General features: G+C 30.6%; 1 protein-coding gene across 3 annotated transcripts in view; it reads left to right on the top strand.

Moving 5' to 3' along the window:
- The window catches only part of LOC107441931 (leucine-rich repeat-containing protein 15-like), a 134,198-nt gene that overhangs the window by 27,339 nt on the left and 84,671 nt on the right, over nt 1-22,188 (top strand). The window contains exons 2-3 of one of the 3 annotated variants that reach the window (XM_071179424.1): nt 9,668-9,791; nt 10,910-10,974. The exons of 1 other annotated variant lie outside the window; for it this stretch is intronic. The gene's annotated coding sequence lies outside the window, so the exon portion shown is untranslated. The remainder of the gene's footprint in view (nt 1-9,667; nt 9,792-10,909; nt 10,975-22,188) is intronic. One more of the 3 variants, XM_043040162.2, reaches the window with a different exon arrangement.

Below are 22,188 nucleotides of genomic sequence, written 5' to 3'. Positions count from 1 at the left end.
TTTAAACCATTTATTTGGTAATTTTTCAGATGTAATAGCTGACCGTAAATTCTGATTTCAAAATTATAGTTTTTATTACCACTCATTCTGCATAAATGCCGAACCAGAAAGCAAATTGAACAGAATAAATGGTTGTTTTATGCAATGATCTCAGGAATCATGATAAAATTACTAAATGTGAACACATATTATAAAATAACATTCTACTGGTTATTTGACAAAAATCATTACCAAAGCGCTTCAGTAAAAATTACCAAACATTTCGGTATTCCAATAGAACCAGAAACAGGGTAAATTTCATCATACTCTAATAGTTTTGACCATACTTTCTTTCTCAGTTAAAATCTTGCGGACAAATTCATGGCAACCTCTAATTATACTTTAAGAAAAAGCACCCAGTTCCCAATTTTAATAATAACTCGCTTATACTAGTTTTTTAATATTGTGAAATTTAAGCAAAATTTTCGCAAGCACAAGAAGAATTTAATTAACATCATAAACGAAGCACAATAAACAGAAAGAGAATTCACAATCGAATTAGCCTACATTTTTATTTATCATATTTTCGAAAATAGCGTAAAAGGCACTGGACTAGTTAAAGTCAGTTAAAAATGTTGGAAACAAACTGTTGTTATTAATAGCACTTTAAATTTCGCAACATTTATTAAAAAAGCATATTACTCGCTAAAAATTATTCACTAGAAAACAGAGACTCCCCAAATCTACTTTAAAAGACAAAAGAAATGTTCTGTCATGAATAAAGATTATAATCTTAATGGTTTAAAGCCTAATAGTTTTAATGAACTTTACTATTTATTTCACTCAATTTTAATGAACAACTTACTCAATAAACGAAGTAAATTCTAACTAATGAGGATAAAAATTTCCGTATTTGGGGCTTACCTTCTAAAGTAAGGAAAAAGAAATCATTAAAATCGAAAATTAATGTAGTTCATAGAAACAAATAAATAATTTTGGATTATAGCTAGAACGAAACGACACCCTGGAAACGCATTTGGTGCTAAAAAATAATCTAAAGCATCTAATAACTTTAAATGTAAATCCCGTAGCATACTACGTTAATTATTTCGTTAATGAGACATAAAACTTCGAATTCAATAAATTCTTATCAAGTTCGTATTGTTTGAAACTTGTATTTCATTTAATACTTGGTTTAAACAAATATTTCAGAATTGGTTCATAAAATCTTTTCATTTTTACCTTACACAAAAATCAAATTCAAAGAACAAACTTAATTATTTCAATTTAACAGTAACTTAATATCGCTGAAGAAAAATTAAGAAATGGGCCTTTTTATTATATAAGAGTATTAAATACGAAGGCGATGTACTAAGTATTTTTTTGTTGATGTGAGCTCCATTTATATGTAGGTTTTCACGTTTGTATTTAATTGCAAAAATTTGATTGAATATAGTTGTATAAAACAACATCATAATAAACTGCTTTTTTTAGCTTAAAATGTGCAAATTATATTTCTCTCAAGAGATATAATTAATATTTTATTAAGTCATAAAACTGAAAAACTTCTTCTTAAAACGTGTTTGCTGAACATTAAGAGTTTTGAAAATAATATTTCAATGGTTTGAAATATTAGCTTAAAAAATAAAATTGGGAGTTAATATTACGCTTGTACTATTAAAATATTTGAAAACACGCATTAATACGAATATTTTTAATTATGTCAATAATACTACGGTGTTTTTTTATGTACAACAAACTTCTTTCAAACCTATTATCAACTTAATTTATTAAGATTATTATGTAATTTTTTATTTTAAGTTTTTTACTTCGATTCATGATCCGTTTACTACAAAGGATATTTTACATCAGTAATGAGTACAGAACGAGCCCGGACTAGAATTCAGATCGACCAGTTATCGCTAGGATTAGAACATGAACAAAAGTTTAATAAGTGGGAAAGTGATCAAGATAGCATATCGGGTTAAATTCCGGTCTCCGAGAATTTCCTTAAATTTGTTTAATTTACAAAAAATGCGTTATTTTGAATTGAGTTGAATACTGCTCTATACTAATACTGACTGGTACATTCTACGAACATAAATCCAAATACAATAAATTCTCGATGAAATGCGACGGAATTAACCACTTTGCCATTCTCATCAAGGCATGCTTCTTCGTTTATTTTCCCATCTAATATGATACACACTGTATTTTCAACACTTGAAATTATGTCCCATGATTTTTTGCAAGTAAATCTCTATCTGGCAATTTTTGGCCATATTTCCCCCAAACTTTCTTTTTAATGTATCTTTAACACGATAACTTTTTTTCAAATTTTTTTCTGATACAAACTGTAATTGAACTACAAAATTTTTTGTTTTATTTTATACCCCATTTTTGAGTTTACAACTCCGTAACCTTGTAATTTTGAGCCCTACCCAGAAGGCAAAGCAACTCTTAGAGCAAGCATAAGGGCAAATCAGCCTTTATGGAGGACTTTTTGATGGAGCTAACTCGCATTTGTATTTCATGAAGAGGAAAAATTCGAAAATCTCCCACACTTAGTCATATAGCAAAGAGATTCTAGCCCATGATTCGTCTACCACTAAAAATATTTTACGTAAACACTGTGATCGTTGCAAGCCGCGAGCAGAATTCAGTTTGACCAGCTATCACCAGACGATTTGAATGGACTCCGACATGACCTGGGTCACCTCAATGGAAGTCGAGCTCTCTATCCCCTGAGCCACCATGGCTCAAACAACGATAATTACAAGCAAACGTGATAAGCATTAATCACAATAAGATATTTACCGATGGCATTTTTTTACAAGCCATTTTGCAGATCGTCTGGGTTCGCTGTGACATCTTATTTTGCAGATACCCGAGTGCTTATTGCAAATACATAACTGCCGATGTAATTAAATGCAAATTTTCAAGCTTAATTCGTTCACTTTATAGCCTGCGTTTTCTCTTACTCTGTCGTTCTCCAGAACTCAATAATTCCTCGAAATAAACTGAGGGAAAGAAGTTCTCGGAGAATCATATTCCGCATTCCGGACACATAATCTTCCCCATTCTAAACATTCAGAACTGGAAATCCATAAAACTGAAACATACTTTAAGAACCCGTTTCATTTATCTACTCCCAAATAGCACGTGGGAGTTATATCACCAACCATACCTCTCTCTCGCGATACCAAACACTTCACAAACACACAGAGAGTAATTTTAGTTTGGTATTATATTCTCTCTCACTGGAAGCTCCTCGGCATACATAAATCATCAACTCTTTATAGTCCGTTGCCACTGGGGGTGCCTGAAATAGCTTGGAGCCGATAGAGAAAACCATATTCTCATTTTCTGCTCGTAGGATAGCGGCGCCATTAAATCCTTTCGTCGTAAAAGGATCAAATTTCGGTTTTCCAAGGTACGAAGAATTTTCATTGGCCTCGTTTCTTAGCAAACACTATTTCGTCGCGTGGAGTTTTCTACAGGCAATTACTGTTGAACGGGGGGAAATTATGCGAGTTTTGAACATAGGCTGAGTTTTAAGGCCCTCGCTTTGAACTTCTCGCTTGCGTATGCATGCTTGATATTCCGCGCAGTGTTTGTTTGGGTAATTTCGGAAAAGTTGGCTTAGTTAAAAGATGGCGGATGTGTAAGAGTAAAGAAACTCACTAAGTATTCTGTCTTTCCACTCTCAGCGGGGAATTTGCTTAAAAATGTGTGACATGCACCTGAAATGTTCGAGAGATATTAAAGCCGCTGCTGTGTCTGTTGTGAAACTACAAGTTGTTTACCGATAACTATACTTCCTTTGTTAGTAGTTCAATTCAAACTAAACAACAAAAATAAGCCTTAAGGCTCGCATTATAAAACTGAATTATCTTAACTGAAACTATTGTGCATCATTTCTGCTATCTTTTCAAATAAGTCTTCCTACCTCTTCTATCGATTTCATATGAACTTATGAAATCGATGAATATTTCCACATCTCCTTTCTTCTAATTAAAGCAATGGATGCATATATGCAGAACAATTTATTTGTTTATTATTCTAAACTTTAACTCTAACTTGAAATATTGCAATGTCCTTAAAGATAAACGCTATAGGTCAGTCGATCGAATACACAAGAAAAACAGAACGCCAACAATATCTGGCTTGTTCCTCCTGTGTATTACTTACACAGAAGTTACCACCAGGGAGATTCTTTACACCTTAATTGCAACAGATTAGGACAGAGCACAATTACCCATCTCATCTATGGCCACACACTCGATTAAAGACGTATTTCAGAAGGACTAAGTACTTCTAGAAATGCTGCATATGCTCTTTCACACAAGTGTCACTGGAGCACATTCTTGACTGCTTAGGACACTCTTTTCGAGACCTTAAAGACCATCCTATGTTAGTCCCATACCTTCTTATGGTCAACTTTCTTATAGACTTCAATTAGTTTTAATTACTAGGAATAAGTAACAACAACAGGATAATAATTACAAAAACAGTTCGTCTTTGTGTCGAAGTCCAAAGGATTGAATTAGCTTCTGTTATTAACATAATAATGATGTTCATTATCAGATTCAAAGAACCAGTTTTAAAGCTGTTCTAAATTAGGATAAACAGATCCAAAACCTTTCCAACGGTGACTGACTGGTATCTTAAATTAAAAAAAGTTTTATATTTTAATGATTTATGCAAAATGTTCAGTTTATACTCAGAAAGTCGATTCTGCATTTCATAAAACAGAACTGTCAAAACACGTGTTCCTACAAGTTTTTCGCTAAACACACAATTTAGAAATTTAACAGACGTACCGAATAGTAACTTATTCTAAGAAATGCACTAAAATAATTGAAACTAACCATTACACTTTTTGACTTAAAAAAAAAGCTCGATAATTTTGAGTTCTAAACAGATATTTTAATTCTCTACTAAAAAAGTTACAACATGATTTTTTTTCTTTTTTAACATTATTTACGAGGAAAAATATTTATGACAAAATATATTTATGACACATTTTTTAATCTGTCTTTAAAAAGAACTGTAAACACTGATCAAACAAAGTTCGAAAAAGAAAACTGTTTCTAATTATTGAAACTTCGCAGTGCAATATCCTTTTTTTTAAATAAGCAGAATTTGCCATTTAAGAAGTATTATTAGAAATAAAAATTCCTGTAAAGTTTTCAACCATTTAAATACTGCTAATCATTTTACCTGTTAAAGATCTATTTTGAAAGATCTAAAAACTATTACAGATTTTAATTTCGGAAATGAAAGCTTCGTATAGTTTCATAGCTACTGTGCACCCACTAATTTTAATAAAAATTGTGGGACTAAAAGTAATTTGAGAAATAATTCCCATAATGTTGAATACTAATCACCATAAAACTTTTAATGCATCTCAATGCCAAAAATGATGGCAACTACGTAACATCAAAGTGGTGTAGTAAAACACCATTCATAAGTCATAAATCTAGTCGCTTCACTACACCGCGAACGTTCTTTTACACTACTTAGTTTACAGTATCCGCCATCCTTTTTAGTATACTGTATCACTAAAATTTATAACTACAGTGTATATGATACACATAAGAATCATTAAAGTTATTTTTACAATACAATATGGAATAAGAATCCTTATTTTAGGATGCATCTGAAAATATTTCTTTTAAAAGAAATTATTTTTAAATCAAACATGCACGTAGTACGAAGAGAATATAGTTTTAATTAGGCTTAACAAAACCGAAGTGGATAGAAATTAAATATTGTAAAATTATTTAACTGAAATATTTATGTAAATCTTCTTATCTGAACATAATAATCTTTATCATTCAACTAAAAACAAACAAGCTCTTTTACAACAGTTTACTTTTGTGGACTATTCCTCAACATACGAGGCGGCAAAATCAAACTTCCATCTCTCGCCATCTTTACTCCTACATTCCTAAACATAAAATATCGATCGTCTGACGCCAAAATTGGCGAAAATAATTTTCATGATTGAAGTAACAGCATCTGATCTTAGTGTAAGCTTTCTCTTTTTTTGTTTATTAACTACACCCTTAAAAGTGTACGTGAATATTCGATTCAGTATTAACTTGAAATAACACTAAATTCAGATACGTGTTACACCATAGTTTTTACAGAGATGTTAATCTGTATAATGCACATGTTCACTAATCCAGACTGTAGGGAAAAGTGTCATCATCTTTGTCATCAAAACAACAGCTTAAAAATACTTTGTTATTTATAAAATTATTCACTATCTGAAGATGATCTGAATTAACATATTCATTCTTTCGAAATCGATCTAACTCACAATGAAACTCGACAAATTTCATAACCTTATTTGCATACATTACGGATATCCGAAAGTAGTTTAAAGTTTCATCAATCAGATCGTCGAGGAGCCCTTAATTATATGCAACATGATATCTCCGAACTCAATATCCAACCTTACGTTGTTCCGTTCCTTTAACACTGTCACATTATTTTAAGTTCGATAAAATTCCTTGAATATTTTATTGACTATTCATCTCCTTTTACTGTATTTGAAACAGATTAAATTCTTTATTCCGGTAGAAATAGCTGTTATTCATTTAAGAACTCTGTAGTTTTATCGTGTCGTATGTTCAAAATTTACTTTTGCGCCATTTTAAGACGCAGATGGATTTTTCTTAATAATATGAATGAGTATCACAGTGACAAAAGTAGTAGTGTTGCCACAAGGGAGATGGAAAATTTTGTAAATATGCGAGTTTGAAGAAAAACAGTTTTCCGAATTGGTTTTGATTAATAACAGCTTAGTTAACGTAGCGGGTATAATTTTTTATAGTAGTAAGTAAACTACTCAATTAATTTGGATTACAATCAAACCAAGATTCATGTGATTCTTTCCTCGCTTTATATAATCCTAATGTCCGGAACTAATAAGCATAAAATGAGACTACATTTTATTATTATCTATAACAAACATTTATCTTTCAGAAACAGCTATTCGAAAAGTTTTTGTTGAATGGCAACAAAATTGTTGTGGCTGAGGAAATTCGTTATAATAAGAATTAAATTATTCAATCAATTTGGATTATAATCAAACCAAGATTCATGTGATTCTTTCCTCACTTTATATAGTCCTAATGTCTGGAACTAATAAATATTAAATGAGACTACATTTTATTATTATCTGTAACAAACAGTTATCCTTCAGAAACAGTTATCCGAATAGTTTTTGATGACTAACAACTAAATTGTCGTGGCTGAGGAAATTCGTTATAATGATAATTAAATTATTCAATCAATTTGGATTATAATCAAACCAAGATTCGTGTGATTCTTTCCTCACTTTATATAGTCCTAATGTCTGGAACTAATAAGTATGAAATGAGACTACATCTTAATATTATTTATCATCCTTAATATTTGAAGTAAGTACGTGAAAAATGTTACTATTCAGGCAAAAATAACGCGATTATTGCAAAGTTTTATGTGTTTTTATTCAATTTATTAGTCAACTAATTACGCTACAAAAAGCAATACCATATCATTGTTTCCTTGTTCATTTTTATCCTTGTTTTAAAACTACTTTCAAATTGTACCACAATGGGAGTTAATATGAGACGACAAAGTAAAGTACGTATGGAAATTATTTTATATTCAGCAACAGAGAAAAATATATGAAAATTATTTTTATATAATAAAAAAAGCATATACAGTTATTATACGGTAAATAAAACGACTGGAAAAATTATTGTAAAACAATACAGAAAAGCATATGGGGCAATTATTACCAGACAACACAGAAAATATTCGACGCAATTATTGTAAGACAGAAAAAATAGCATAATTAGTAATTATAAATCTAATTTGCTCACATTCATTCAATAACAAAGAAACAGCAACGAAAAAAAACCTAAACCAAGTAATTGGTTGTGTTTCGAACAAAGCACATTAACCAAAAAAATATTTCCTTCGACACTATCTTCTTCTTCGTTGCCTCAAGGGAAAGAAGAAAAAAAAATCGAAAGAAACTTTTTTTTTTTTTGCCTCACCCTACTAAAGTGCTCTATCACCGAAATCCCCCACAAAACAAATAATACTGTCTATAACTGTGACCACAGTGGTGTGGAAAGAAAAGAAGGGGAAGAAATTGTGTGATTTCGTCCCTTCTGGGTTGGTTGCTCACAGGAAATCAGATTCAAAGAACCAGAAAAATCGGACGATCAGAAAATGAGTCAAAGAAAAGAGGAAGGTGATCAAAAGAGAAGTGCCAGATCGAAGTTGTTAAGGGGATGGGGAATATCGTCTGTCTTTTTACTTCCCTCCACCCTCTTGACTTTCGGGAAGACCAAGAGAAGATGATCCTATTCCGATTCTTCTGCAGTTCATGTTGTCGTGGAGAAGCGGGCCACCCTATAATGTTGTTAGGAAAGGGCGTGATCTGGGTTCTCTAAGACTACACCGAAAACGTGAGATGGTTGAGATACCGAATTCATGTCTCCCATTTCTTCTTCTGAACGAAAGAAGTCCGATTTATAAAAAAAATAGTTTGCGAAATACATACATCAAGCTGTTGTTTTCTCTTTACTTTTACGAAAGGAAGTATTTGTTTTGCGGAATGAAATCGGAATGAGAGCGCATCTATCAAATTGCGTCTTGTTGCTGAATTGTCTGAAAAGCTTGTATTCAAAAATTTTCTATCCTGGCTCTATTAAAAGAAGAAAAGTTCATGAATTATTCTTGCCCTATTGAAATTTTCTTTCTAAAATTACAGTAAAATAACCAGTTGCTGTCTGTCCATCCAATTAACCGTTAAGTTTAGGGTTAAAAACATTTTTTTTTTTACCTTTACGGGTTTCAAACGCTTATTTAGATTAAAGATAAAAGTATAAGAATCAGCGCTCTCAGAATGAGAGCGCATCTATCCAATTATGTGTCGTTGCTGAATTTTTTGAAAAGATTCGATTCAAAAAAATTTTATCCCGTCTGTATTAAAAGAAGAAAATTTTATTAACTATTCTTAAACTAAACTAAATTCAGCGGCGGGACAGCCCTTGAGGGCCAATGCCTACTGTGCCCATCTCAGTTTTCTTGATCTCGGGCTCTGGGGTGCAGGAGCAGATGTTCCGGTCAGGTGGTCAGCCAAACGCGGAACCCCCAGTGTTTATTTCCCAAGCATGCTTGGTACTCATTTATCGACCCACTGAAGGGATGAAAGGCTGAATCAGCCTTGCCCGGCCCGAGGATCGAACCAGGGACCTATGGCACGACAGTGCGAAGAGCTACCGCTCAGCCACCGGGCGTCAATAATTTTTTTCTTACACTATTAAAATTTTCATTTCAAAATTGCGGTAAAATAACCGGCAGTAGTCTTTCCATCCAATTAACCGTAAAATTTCCGGTGAGGAACTTTTTTCTTTAACTTTTAACGCTCATTTACACAAAAGATAAAAGTTCAAATAAAGAGGCAAACCTCATTTCATGTAAATTAATGGCTTAAAAAGTGACGCTGACACAAAATCAACATGTAACGCAATGATTAAATAATGGAAAGTATTGTTGAATGCAACTTCCGTTCTATTTGCTGTACCTTTAGAACCCGAGTTTTAACTGTTAACCATAACTAAGCACACCATATACGCAGTCTGAGTTAATTATTAATTACTTGTCTCGATTATTTCAGCCTCTAATTATTCACTCTCAATGGAATAATGTATTCACTCTTCCAAATGTGTACTTAGAAATCATGTACAGAGGAAATCTATTATCGTACCGAACTACAACCGCCCCATCGATTTTCTGTGAAGGTAAGATGCGGCAGTTGAATACATTGTTTGTTCACTAATTAAATAGTTAGTTTAACGCTGAGAGCCTGTTCTCAAAAAAGGATCATAATTATTATTATTTATTTCTGGTTTTCTTTTAAGTAATGTATTAATGTAAACATTTTTATAAATTTGCTTAAAAGTAAATGCAGCATCATTTTGAACATGTCTGGTATTTGTTTTATTAAAATGTTAAATTTTATCTTCATTTGACCCATCAGTTAGTTTAAGCATTCAAATTTTCTGTAACCTCCTTTATTTTTTTAAAAACAAAATTGGCGTCATATTTTCAGAAAATAAAAGATAGTTCATTTGAGTTTATTGGTTTTAAAACTAGTATGTAATGTTTTTTTTAAGTAATATATCGAACGTATTATGCAAAACTTTAGATTTCCAATTTGCGTCATTTTTAAAGCAGTGTTCCCCAAAAGTTTGGGAACTCAAAAAGTGCTCCAATAAATCCTAAAACAATGCATATTGTTTTCAAATAACTTTATTGAAGGCTTAATAAATTGACAGAAACAGATGTAGTAAAAATAGAAAGCAATTACTGAAAAATTAAAACAGAAAAAAATATTCCCAGTTTTTCCAATTTATGTACAGCAATTGTTTAAGTACAAATGATGTTATTTATTCAAAGGAACAGAATTAAGTAAACAAAATTAAACAAAATTTTTTAAATTGATGCAAACACAGTGTGTCAACCAACTTAAATTCGATGATTTTGACTGAAAATAGATATTGCATGATTTCTGGATTAATATTAAACCATATTATTTAATAGTTCCTTTCAATTAAAATATTGATGAGTACTACTAATAAGTAATACTGATGGATATTAATTTTAGTTTTACTACTGATGAGTACTAATTTCAGTTTTAATACTGTTAAGTACTAATTCAGTTTCAATACTGATGAGTTCTTTCAATCTCAATACTGATTTTATTATTAAAAACATTATTTGCTTTGTTGGGTTCTGTTTAATCCATTTGGGCCATATTTTATAATTACACATTCAGTTCGGTATGTATAACAATTCTTTAAATACATATATGATACATAATACATTGTTTTTTTATTTTCATAATTCATTTTTGCAGAATGAAGTTTGATAAGAAAACTTTAGGAAAATCGCTTTGAGGATTAGGTTCTTCATAAAATATCGGTAAGTTTCAAAATTTTATTGCATGATATAAATTATTTTCGAAGAAGCTTGGCGAAAATCTTGATCCTGCAACAGGCTAATAATTAAGATTTATTAATAAAATTATTAAATTTTATCATCGATGGATTATTGGATTAGGTTGTAAATGAGTCGCAATTTATACTAGCAAATGAGCTTATTTTCAATTTAAGCAGAATAATATATATATATATATATATATATGTATTTTATTGATTNATGTAGAGTTTAGTAAGAGTTGTAAAGTTTAAAATGTACAGTTTAAAAAAAATATTTGGGTTGCATTTTTAAAGAAACTGTAATGACCTATCTGCTTAGTTTTTCATTTGGAGGAAGCCCATTTTTTTCCCGGAAAAATTTATGTTCAAGTCAGTTCATTTATGAAACAATTAAAATTAACAAAAATTATATGCATATATTTCTCTTATGTGGCACCATAAATTCAGGTATTGATCTATCTATTGGTAACACTATATTTACTATTCATTCTGTTAGGTTGTCTTAAGTAAACGTAGTGTTAAAAAAATAGTTACACGTTAAGAATTTATTTAGAATCTTTTTATTAAAAATTCAAGCAACTTTTATTAGTTAGTTATGCATAAATATTTACTTAGGATGGTTTTGTATTTTCATAGAAATAAGAATTAAACGAAGAAGTTGTTACTTAAATTAATTTTTGAACTTTTCAAAAATAACATAGAAATTTCAAACATAAACGGTGCTTAAGTGTTACAAACTGTCATACATGTTGTTGGTAGGCAACCGGACAGATTTTAAATTATTACTAAAATTCAATTACCTAAAGAACTTTGACAATAGTGTAGACATGTCTGGAAAATATTTAAGTGGAAATCAAAGTACTTCTACGAAACCACGGATAACTAGACGGTAAAAAAAATTGTTTAGTATATTGTTTGAAAACTAATTAAGGTGTTAGGATTGGAGGAGGGGTTGAGAAATTAGAATATTTAATCACAGTTGTGCTCTACACTCGGCTTACTTACCATTAAAGTGTACAAGAACAAGCCTATGCTGTATAAGACCAAGCTGGCCCCCAAAAGTGGCTAGTTCGCATATAATCAGTCACTTTGGTACCAAATGTTTAACTTCAACCATAACTAATTACTGGAAAATATTAAGTCGCGTAGAGATTGGCAAAACAGAGATCAGAGAATGTGCTTACAAAATCAATCTAAATTCAAATCTTAAATAAGCAATAATTTGCTTCAAAACAGTTATGCACTTGGTTTGTTGGATACTAAAATGTATAGCTTCTACCGCAACTTATTACAAAATACCTTTGAATTAAAATGAAAAGCACTTTTTAGGAAAATTTTAATCACGACCCTTCAAATATCTTAATAATTCTGAATAGAAAATTTTTTAATTAGTTCTGTCAAGCATTGTTATATCAAAATAGAGCACGATGCCTAGTAATTACTAATTAATTAATAATTTTGATAATGAGCTACACTACTTCAAATATGAATCAATTCAATTTTACTCTATTTATTCCCTCGAAAATTAGATTTCAAAATTCAAATTCGAGGTTACTTAACTCACTTGATTGCAATCGAATTTGTTCTGGAAATCTCTTCCCTTAATGGTTTCGTTGTTCCAATGTTTAACTCTGAATTAAGCATTGAAGATGCAGGGCTCGCTGGAGGCAATTAAGGTATCTAAGTGTCTTAATTGATAGGTAAATACATGTTGGTTCAGGTTTGCATTAAAAGCAAGAGTGGTGATACAGCATTGAATAATTTTGAATGAATTGCATATTCGCATTTTAAAATACTTCGAATACTTAAGGTTTATAAAGTTTCTTAAAGTTTAAAGTTCAAATAAATATATAAGAATAACACGGCAATAGCCGCAACTTTTTTTAGGTTGCTTCGGTTATTTTCTGACAAGAAAGAACGATTCGATTTCGAATTTATTACGTCATAATATTTCGACCCATAACAACTTCTGTCACAAATCTGTTTATTTTGATATTATGACCAACAGTAACGTCAGTTTTTAAGCTATTTTTCTGATAGTTTTGACCTATCTATATATATATTTCCCTTACACGGCGACAAAAAAAAGCCTCATTACAACTCCCCGAATGGCAACGCTAGAAAATCGACCAATGTTTGCCGCTAAAAATGTCACATGCCAAATCTAGCTGGGATGGCTCAACATAGCGCTTTTAAAAACGGAAACGGAAATAACCAGAGAGCATCAGCTGCGGCAGTCTCATACTATTAAGCTAGACAGAAGTGAGTAGTCTTTGTCGATAGATCTTTATTTTAGTATTTTGTCGAAAGCGCTTTTTTTCACGAATTTATATATTACGAATTTATTTGACGATTTTTTATTTATATCACGAATTATACTATAGCACATTTCTAATAGGTTAAAAAAATTACATGTCATTTATTTGAATTCAAATTTATTTTAATGACTTAGTATTTACTAAAAAGATGTAATTTTTTAAAAAAAAAAGTTTTTATATGGATTTGAATGATTGTTTTGAATTCTTAGAATTTTGTGCATTTGCAATGTATCTAAGTTAGTAGCGAGCGAAGCGAGCTTTGTTTGCGAAGCAAACCATATAAGATTGCGTAGCAATTTTCGGGGGTTGGCGAGCGTCAGCGAACAGGGGGCGCAACCCACTAGTAAAAAAAATATTCGAAGCTAGCGTTATTATTTTCAAGACAACAATAGTGGCAGTTCTGCGTTCTTTTAATAGTTATAACAAAAACTCTCTAATAGCTGATTAATCATCATTCTTTTATAAGCTTATTTGATATCTGTATCACAGGATTCTGGTGTTTTGTAACTTTCGAGAGGTAATTTCGAAAAAAAATTTGAAACCTAGAAAATTTTCCAGAAAAAGTATCTAGTCCATTCCCTATTCGTCTGTTAGTAACAAATTTCTTTATTTAAAATTCTAATTGGATTTCTTTTTTTTCTGTTAAATAATTAATAAAAAATATTTATTTGCATTTAAACATAAACTAATATTATACATATGCAGTGTGTTGTATTTCTAATTATCGCGCATAATATAGAGTACTTTTCTAAAAAAAATCCGAAAATATGAATGTTAGTGTTGAAACTAAAATTTAAAAAGTCCACCTATCATTATCAAGATGTATTACATCTGATGCAACATTTAAAGCGTCAAAGAATTTGACTTCCGGTAGAATGAAGTTTGAAATCTATAGCATACTTACACTTTTCGGCTTGATACGATAATATGTCTTGTTGTAATTCCGTTTTTAAACTGCTTGGCATCGATAATTATTCGTCAAATACGAATAACGCTTTCGCTTATATCTTCAATACTAATTACAGTATCGTATATTTTTTGGCCATTTTTCACTGAAAATAAAGTATGGTCAAAACTACCAGAATAAGTTAAAATTTACAGTATTTCTGTCTCTACAGGAAAACCAAAGAGCTTTGTAATTTTTACCAAAGTGCTTTGGTAATGATTTCGGTAAAATTAACAAAAAATATGATTGCGTAATATGAAATAAAATTTGGTAAATATGGTAAAATTAAGCAATTTTATCATGATACCTCAGAGCATGGCTTGAAACGATTTACTCGGTTGAATTTAGTTTTAAGTTTCGTAATTTTTACTAAATGTGTGGTAATAAGAACTATAATTTTCTAAAACCAGAATTCCTGGTAAACCATTACCAAATGAATGGAAAAGTTATAAAATGAATCGTTTAAATACCGTACATTGTTTTTCATTAACCAGTACTATGTTTTTTGGTAGCAGAAAGTTCATTCCATAGAGTGTGGTAGATTTTTCAGAATTTTTTTCTCCGTGTCGACAAATGTTCCGCAAATTATAGATTAAGCGTGGTGATAGCATGACACCCTGCACTCTTGGCACGAGGCGCATCCAGAAAGTAAGTTTCCCTAATTTATAAAAAAAAAAGAACTCATACTTTCAAGAATATATTATATTGGCAACAAGTACAACAATGTTTCAGCTATTTTTCAACATAGCAACCACCAGAATTGAGACACTTGTCGTATCGTGGAGTCAACTTTTGTATCCCTCTGTCATAGAACCCTGCCGCCTGTGAATGGAACCAGAGTGTGACAGACGTCTACCGTTACTGCGAAACACTGCGGAAATTGTGACTTGCTATTCAAAACAAGAGTCGTGGAATGTTTACTGCAGGTGTTGCGCTCCTCAATGACAATGCTTGTCCACATACGGCACGATGTACAGCAGCTGTTTTGACGGAATTTGACTGGGAGTTATTTGATCATTCACCCTACAGCCCTGATATTGCTCCTAGTGATTTTCACGTTTTCTTGCACGTCAAGAAATTCCTGTCCTCCTCTGCGTGTTTTGGCAATGAGGAAGAGCTGAAGACGTCTGTCACACGCTTTTTCCATTAACAATTCTATGACAGAAGGATACAAAAGTTGATCCCACGATACGACAAGTGTCTCAATTCTGGTGGTGGCTATGTTGAAAAATAGCTTAAACATTGTTGTACTTGTTGCCAATAAATATATTCCTGAAAATGCGAGTTCTTTTTTTTTATAAATTAGGGAAATTCACTTTCTGGATGCGCCTCGTATATATATTTCTAAAATATTTTTTTTACGAAAATGGTGCTTGAATAATGACTACTTCAACTTCAGTCTGAATGGAAAAACACAAAATGTCTCTTTCTCATGTTTCATGAAATAAATTCCTGAACTTAATTTGAAGGACATTTTCTTGAAGCTTTTCTCTGCCCCATAATTTACCCGGAGTATCTTGGGACTAAAGTAATTTCCTATGTGGATTAAGGGCAACGATTTTCGGATTATGTTGAGGATGAAAGCGAAACCGTGTAAGCGGGTTACAAAAGACCACCCTTAATACTTTGATCGATATACTCCTCATTTCGTTTTTCCTGATTTAGAAAACTCTCCTCTTTTTTTTTTATTCGCCAACTATTTCCTTAATCACTACCCTCTTTTTTTGTTATGATTATACATGCAGAAAAACTTAGTTCAAGAAAGGAGGTCTGCATATCATAGAAATCCCTCGTGTAAGCCGAGCCATTTTCAACTCGATTATTTATAAACTTTGAAAGAGATTTTAATCCCAAACATTTTTAATACCGGTTTTTTTGTCGGGATCTAATCCTAAAAGAAAAAAATCTTCTCCAGCTTGAAAAATACTTCGTTTTGATGTCTGAAGAATTTGTAATTTTTAATGTCACCTAAGCGTGGTAATTCTGCAAAAAATAAATTACCTAATCCTTAATAAATATTAAACATTAAGTATTTTGTAGTTAGTTATAATATAGGCTATTTTATCGATTTTTTCAACGTGAAATAAGGACGACCTAAAATAAAATTGTCTTCAAAAATTAAAACTCGACATTTGATGCTTCAAAATTCTGCTAATTTTTTGAATTGCAGTTTTTGTTTATTTTTAATTTTTTTTTATTTCTTTTTTTTTACACAAGAGCCATAATGGGAATTAAAACTATACACTGAAATTAAAGTACGCATGGAGAAAAACATTCGGATATAGTTATCATACTGCATGATAATGACATTGCTAGTAAGAAAAATCTGGTAATGAAACAAAAATGTACAGTATTTAAACCAGTCATATGATGATTTTTCCGTTCTTATGGAAATGGTTAACTGGAAATTTTGGTTTTTAAAATTACAGATTCTATTTCCACACATTTAGTAAAAAATACAAACCTAAAGAGTAAATTTAACCGATTAAAGGGATTTTGTACTATGCACTTTGGTATCATGATAAAATTATCAAATTTTACCACATTTACCAAATTGTATCTGATATTATAAAACTATATTTTATTGCTAATCATTAGCAAAAATTACCAAATTACAGTAAAAATTCCCTTTCCCTTAGAGACAAAAATGAAAATATTTACCATATTCTGGTAGTTTTAACCATATTTTTTTCTCAGTGTTTTGTTATTATATGAACTAATACTAAATTAAGTATCATAAATATGAATTGTTATAGAAAAATATAAACTTTTACATATTAATAACACATATGATAATTAAAATATTCATAAACTATGAGTGTCCCTCGTGTTAATACTTTTAAAAAATCAAATTAAAATGTTAAAACTATTTAAGTTACGTGTTAGTAAAATTTAATGGCATTTTTTACAACTTGAAATAATTTAATTAAATAATAATTTATAAGATATACATTTTTTGTAGAAAAAATCGTTGGTATTTTCTGTTAATTCGCTATTCTAATTCAATATAGTGCATTATTCATCTTAACAAAAATAAAGTTTTTCCCATTTTATAGGCAAAAAAAAACTGAAAAATAATCCGTTTTTGCAAAAGCTATGCGATAAAATTAAAGAAATAATTTGTACTTTAGTGTTTTATATCGTTTTATAAATCTAAGCCTATATCGCACATTGTCAGCCTACATCGCCAACTGAGCCTGCATCGCAACTTGTCAAAGTGAGACAAGTGTTGCATATCACATTTTCTGTGCTTATTGCAGTACTATGTGTGAAATAAAATTAAAATAACTACCCTATAACAGAATACCTTTCGATCTACTGATCGGATCTTTACATTTTAGAACTCAATCTTAATGATTCGAGGAGCTGACCTCGAATTTGTTAATTAATTAGCACAGGCGATATTTTAATTTACGAAATCAGACACAAAAATGTACTATCTCTAAATAAACATACCTTTTTTTAGATGGATTCCGATTTCTGATTCCCAAAATATCGTGGGTCTGTTTTACGGTCTCAATGGTTTGGTCAGGTTGGCTCAACAGTTTGGCTCTAAAGTTTCGAACCCTTAATCTTAGTTTAACTCTTTGCGCATTTCATCTAATCTCAAATCTTTTTAAGCGAATAGAAAAAATTTTGCACTCAATTATAAAATTCATTTATTCAAATATAATTTTGTGAAAATAAATAATTTTCGGTAAATATTCATATTTTTTCTTATTATTTTATTTAATGTTGGACGAAAAAAAATTTTGAATTGTATGGTATACAAATTTTTAGATTATCTTAAATGTAACTTGAAATAGCTAAATGCAAAATTTGAACGAATTCGGTCGAATGATTCCTGAGAAATCGAGAAATCTCGAAAAGTCGTATTTTTAAAATTCGATTTCTCAGGAACTTTTCGACCGATTTCTCTCAAATTTTATATTTTACTATTTAAGAATTATATTCTTTGATGTAAGAAATATTATATTCTAAGATGTAAGAAATTGTAAACCTTACAATTCAAAGTTTTTCCGACTATTACTAAATAAAATAATGAAAAGTAATAAATAATTATTAAATATCATTTCTAATGAGGATTTATCGTTGGACAAACAAATTTTTTAAGTGTGCAAAATTTATTTAATTAGATTTTAAATGTTCTTGAGATATGACGAAATACGCAAAAAACAAAATTGACCTTAAGGGGTCCAAACTTTGGACCCCTCTCCTGACTATTGAGACCATATTTCCCATATTGTGGCAACCTCCTATATTTTGGGAGTCAGAAATCCAAATTATTCAAAAAGAATTATATTTGTTCAGATCAAGTTAGTTTCTTTGTTTGATTACGCAACGTCTGCATTAATTAATTAGCATATTTGTGGTTAACTTCTCGAATCATTAAGATTGAGTCCTAGAACATGAAGATCCGATCATTAGGTCAAAAGTTATTTAGGGGGATCCGTTTATTTTTCTGTGCACTGTACAAGGGCAGTGCTGCATTAAGGTGCACATCGTTATTAGTACTTCGAAGTAACCACTTATTATTCATTTAACATTACACCAGCTGTAATTATTTCTTAATTTTACTGTTAACTTCTGTAAATATTCTCTTTGATGATAAAACAATTGTTGTTGTTTTTTAAATTCGTAAAAAAATTTTAGAAGCCTGGACAAAGAAATTTTTATTCCTTTGCTTGCTTTTGTAATTATAATGAAAGTTTAGGGGAAAAAATCTACTCTTAAGAAAGGAGATTTTCTAACTTAAATTAAGAAAAATTTAGCTAACTTAAGTTACTAATTTTTAATAAGTTAGATTTATTGATATTATAGATCACGAAATTAAAATGGAACACACACAAAATTCTTCGAATTTTTTATTCCTCATGACATATATAAAATTTATTTAGCTAAGAGATACTTATCATAATATTTTAAGTTAAGAAAGCATATTAGTTAATTTAACTTATTATTTAAATTTAGTTAAAGTTAAATTAGTTAGATTATTCGCTGAATTCAGGTAATATTTGCTATTATTTAAGAATTTCTATGATGAGTAATAAAAATGAACGATTTGTTGTAACAACTGATAAGAACATAGTTTCTTGGGAATGTTTTGCAAGCAATTAAAAATCCATTTTAATTATCAATTAAACGTGCAATATGTATGCTTGGTGGGTATTTAATTTACGTCGCACTGCACTAGAGCAGCACAATGGACTATTGGCTACGGTCTAGGAAACATCCCCGAAGATGATCCGAAGATAAGACATCACAATTTTGATCCTCTGCAGAGGGGATGGCTCTTCCGTTTTGGTAGCCCAACGACCTGCGTGCGAAGTCGAGCACTTTACGGTAGAACAGTTTAACGAGGACCAATACCGCACTGTCTCGACCCCTAAGTAAGTTGATCAAAGTGGTGAACCACTCGCTTGCTGACCGCAGACAGTGATGCTTGACTTCGGTGTCCTGCTGGGAACTGTGTATTTGTGATCAGTCCACTGCGGGACCTTAATATGTATGCGAACACTGATTTAACTTTTCAACGTAAATACTCATTTACTTAGTGCATTATGCTGACTTTTAATTCTTAAAGAGTGGTATCAAACTAAATTATTTTTTAAACTTAAGTTTTTGCTTTTAAAATGTATGATTTATGGTTTGGTATTCTTTTAAATTACAGGAAAGTATAACAGTTGGTTTCGTTTTGGCGAAAAAAAATCCTCACAAATAAAGTTTTCAAAGTAACGCTTTTTATGCCAACACAACAAAAACATGCTAATTTGCTTAATTAACCATTAAAAGCATCATTGATATAATTAGCATATTTTCTTTATTTAAAATGTTGCCATATGTTGTACTGAACATTTTAATAACAGATTCATCGGGATGCCAGTTTTCGTCAAATCACAAAAATTTCTCTAAACGCCCAAGATCAAGGGTGAAAGTGTAAGAAGGAAAAATTAAATCCATTGTACAGAACATTTTAATAACAGGTTCATCAAGATGACATTTTCGTCAAATCACAAAAATTTCTCTGAGCAATATTTGAAAGCAATATGAGTTTATACTCATATATTTTCTTGAATTTTGACTGCATCTAGTCAGAAGAGGCCCAGTTGGTCGTCGTTATGTGGTCTTCATAGGGACTTTTAATATTCGTTTGTTCGAATTATTGTAGATGAAACTTTATGTAGACTTTATGAAAATTCATGTAGACTTATGTAAACTTTATTTTTTACTTCTAAAGTATAATTTGATTCTAACAATAGTTTCAAATTTTCTTGCAAATGATAAACATGGCATATTTCATTGAATTCCCATCAAAAGTAAAGTTGTTTAAACAACATCTCACATTAACTTTTCATCACTTTTAAACGAACTCTGAATGAAAGATGTTTAAAAGTATTTTCAAAAATAAATAAAGAAAAGTGAACTTCAGATTTCCTAAATAATTTTCCAGAGGGAATTATTTTCTCTCCTTTATTCCATTTCATGATTCCAAAAAGCTTTAAAAGGTCCGACATATTTTATCAATTCTTACTAAAGTTGACATTTACTTGAGCAATTTAACTCGAAACATTTTTATTCAACTCAACTGGAACCATTTTCTGTTACACAAAGAAAGGCCCGTTTTTTCGGTATTAGTGATTTCAGCTTCGCTTTTTTCGGAAAAGATAAGGAAGTTTTGGAACATGTCAGCTTCAAAAAGAGATAAAAGATACGAAATGAAATCTCTTTTTCTCCATTTTTTTCAGAAAAAGTTATAATTAGATATTTTAGCTTTCTCAGTACTAAGTTCATACAGTTGACAATTTTTAAATCTCTATTTTTTTTAAAAAATTGCATTTTTAAAATTAATAAGGATTTTTCTTTTACATCTTTTGGATTGTAAAAATAACGAAAATAAAAAAGTTTAAAAAAATTTTAATTCATCAATTTATTTCTTCCTTTTTTAAAATTTTCATTCATATTTACAAGTTAAAGATATTCGTTTTCACTATTTCTTGCCATGCATATTTTTTTGCAATACCTCTTAATTATAATGTAATGTAAGTAACTCAGATTTGGTCACATCTGAGGGTCCACACTTTTGCTTCTGAAGACAGAAATTCGATACTTGATCGGTATATTTTCGTTATATAGGTTAACAAGAAAAAGAGTCAAATTTGAGTTAAAAACATTAGATAGTTACGGCAATAAACCGTGTCTTTGTTGAGAGCCTATTCCCATATTTCAAACTTAATATAGGCACCTGTAATGTATCATAAGCTATAAAAATAACTGTTCAGCTTTTTTATAAAAAAAACTTTTATTCACAAACACAATTGTAATAAATAGGAAATACCCGTAACGGGATAGTTATAATCTTATAAAACAAAGCCAGTAAAAACATTACGGGTTATAAGAAAACACAAATTCAAAAACAAAAACTATTCTCCAAAAAATCAACAACTCTACTAGAACTGATCGTTCTCTGATTCAGGCCAAAATTACGATCTGTGGATGAATGAATGGATGTATGAATGTGTCCGCCCTATAAACGGTGCAACGCATGGTGTGACAGAAGTCGAATTCTTGGCCGTAGATGGCGCCACTGGAAAACAAGAACAATCGCACCCCCTCTGCCTAAACAGGCATACGACAACAACAACAATCTCTTAAAAATCAGCAACTCTGTTGTTCTAAAAATTGTTATCCTAATTTTATCACTTGCTTTTTCTTTTATTTATCTCTTTATGTGTTTATTTTATTTTATGCATGCTTTTGCTAGCCAATTATTTTTTAATAAAATATGATTCAATTATCTTATTAAACTAGATTTTTATTTATTGCTTTACCATTTTTTGCTTGATGTCTTTATTCGCGATCGCAACGCTCGAGTACGCCGTCTAGCGGGAGCCTGTAAATATCGGACATTAACTTAATACAATCACATTTTCTG

The sequence above is a fragment of the Parasteatoda tepidariorum genome, chromosome 4, assembly GCF_043381705.1.
Source record: "Parasteatoda tepidariorum isolate YZ-2023 chromosome 4, CAS_Ptep_4.0, whole genome shotgun sequence".
Lineage (NCBI taxonomy): Eukaryota > Metazoa > Arthropoda > Arachnida > Araneae > Theridiidae > Parasteatoda > Parasteatoda tepidariorum.
This window is presented reverse-complemented; position numbering and strand designations above follow the sequence as displayed.